Below are 2,596 nucleotides of genomic sequence, written 5' to 3' on the forward strand. Positions count from 1 at the left end.
ATTGACCTCGTCTCTGTCCTGCTTAAAACTCTGATGAATTTTAAAAACACACACACACACACACACACACACAATAGAAACATTTGAATAAGATGGTTTGATTTAAGATCGACACTAGGACGAGGCGCTCCCGTTCTGTCTGCACGCCGCTGCAGCCCCCGGAGGCCTCGGGGGAGTGGCCATTTTGTTTTTCTTGTTTTTGTTTACTGTACACGCAGAGTGTCTCAGAACACGAGCCGCGGTCCCACGGGAGCTGACGGGCCACAAAAAAACGCTGCTGTCCCACCGGCTGCTGTTTATTCTCACGAAGCTCCCACCTGCAGAAAACTGGAGACGCTTCTTCATTTTCTCCCAGAATAACCTTAAACTCCATGCTTTTTTTCTGCAAAACTGCTGTTTTTATTCTCCCTCAACATGATTATTTAAATAAACTTAATAGAGTATCATTTTTAAAACTGGATTTTAGAGGATTCCAATGGATACAGATCATAAAAACAGCAGCTTGGCCTTTCTGCAGGGTAAACAAATAGATTAAGCATTTATTTGTGGGTGCACTTGCAAAGCATAAGCTATATTTTGTTCACTTTACCTGGAAGAAATGTTGGTCATTGTTAAATTAAACCACTGCCAGTAAAACAAGCTCACAATCTAATTTATGCGCCAAACCTGTGGGGCCGGAGGGCTGGTGGGGAAACAAAACACAGGACTTCCATCCTGCACCAGTAGTGTCTGCTGCCAATAAATGAGCCCCATGTGATGCTCTGCAGAGTGCAAACCTTACTTCTGATTTCGCCTTCTGATTTCTTGCTCTGTGGCCGAGCACCTGCTGTCATTTTGAACATGGATGTGTTTCGTGTTAATCGGGAGCAGCGGCTCCTTAAAGTCTTCTTCTTCTGATCCCAAAAATATGAGCTTGTGACCCCAACTACTGCTGGCTAAAGTACAAACATATTACCGATAAGCCAATTAAAGCAAGGCTATAGCACGTTTTTTTACAACTACCATAACAGTACATGCTCAGCGATCATTTAGACTTTTAAATATATTTCTAAATACCATCTCAAGACCCCCACTTGCTGTAGCACGACCCACAACACTGTGCAGACCCCAACTTTGGAAACCATTTTGAGAGGCTGGATCTGGGTTTGAAGTTGTTGCGAGGAAGAAAACGTAATGCCTGATAATATGATAATATATGCAATAACAAAAGCAGTGGCGTGACAGTTTCTATAAACAGACAGATAAACCTCAAATACCCCTCTGAGTTGTTGGAAAAGATCTAAGAGAAGTCGTCAAATCTCGTCAGAGTTCCAGTGACACTCAGGGGTTCAGTTAGTCAGGTGTAAACTCCAGGCCGGACGCCTTACTTCAGAAAATGAAAAAAAAAAAAAAGTAAATTAAAAAACTGTGGGAAGGAAACAAACGAGACGTGAATCAGTCATGGCAAATGGTTCCCGAACGTACAGCAGGCAGGTATAAAGCGAGCAACGACCAGGACGCTTCGTAGAAACAATCAGCGGGTGATGATGGGGCTGTGAGTCACCGTTTATCTGGAACACCCCACCACCACCACCACCCCATCTCCTACCTACAGCACCACATCAGCCACTGTCCACCCCCCCACCCCCCTCCATGTCTCTGCAGTTCAAACAGCCGCATACTGCGATATGGGGGAGCACTGATGGCTATGGCTGTTTTAAAAAAATAAACCCATATGTCTTTCTTTTTGTCTCACTGTCTCACTCGAGGTCTTACAAGCCTCTCAATCTGAGCCTTTGAGCAGTGATGGGGAACAATTCCAGCTGCGCCAGAAATCGACAGCGCTCCAGCGTCTGATCTGCTGCATCATGGCATTTCAGGACGGCCGACAATCACGTCCCTGTTTCTGCATCAGAGGGGGACTCAGCAGCAGCAGCAGAAAACCAAAGCCTGTCTGCCTGCCTGCATATGATGGAGCACAATTAGGAGTATCAATAAATGGCTAATTTACCAGGAACCAAATTCCCCCCTCCTCGGTGCAGGAGCTGATGTCCTTTTTAGGAGGCAGAGAGGTGTCCAGAAGAGCCTGCAGCCTCAGCTCCTGACTGACAGGGAGGTGCACGAGGGGCTTGTTGACACTCTGGTGCGTCCTTGGATGGATGGATGGATGGATGGATGGATGGATGGATGGATGGATGGATGGATGGTGGTTGGTAGGTTGGGGTGGGGGCGGGGGGTGTCATAGTGCGGGTTTCGGTCCTCCCCAACGGGAAAAGCCCCCACCGCTCCAGCCCACACACACACACCACCGGGATGTTTTCACGCTCCCATCATGTCACGTAAAGGCGCCGCACATTTATTTGGCGCCGGTCCAAAAAGAAATAGCGACGCATTCTTAAAGCACGCGCACATGCACGCGCTCTCTCTCTCTCACACACACCACCCCTCCCGCCTCAGTACACCCCCACAACAACAACAACAACAACACTGCAGTCATCCAGCGTTTTGCACTGATTCATGCTTCAACATCTTGCTGCGACATCAGCCGCCTCCGCCAGCTCCAAAGGAAGACGTCTCACCTCCAAAATGCTTTGGGGGAGGAGGGGGGGGGGGGGGG

This window comes from Kryptolebias marmoratus, linkage group LG19 (assembly GCF_001649575.2).
Source record: "Kryptolebias marmoratus isolate JLee-2015 linkage group LG19, ASM164957v2, whole genome shotgun sequence".
Taxonomy (NCBI): Eukaryota; Metazoa; Chordata; class Actinopteri; order Cyprinodontiformes; family Rivulidae; genus Kryptolebias; species Kryptolebias marmoratus.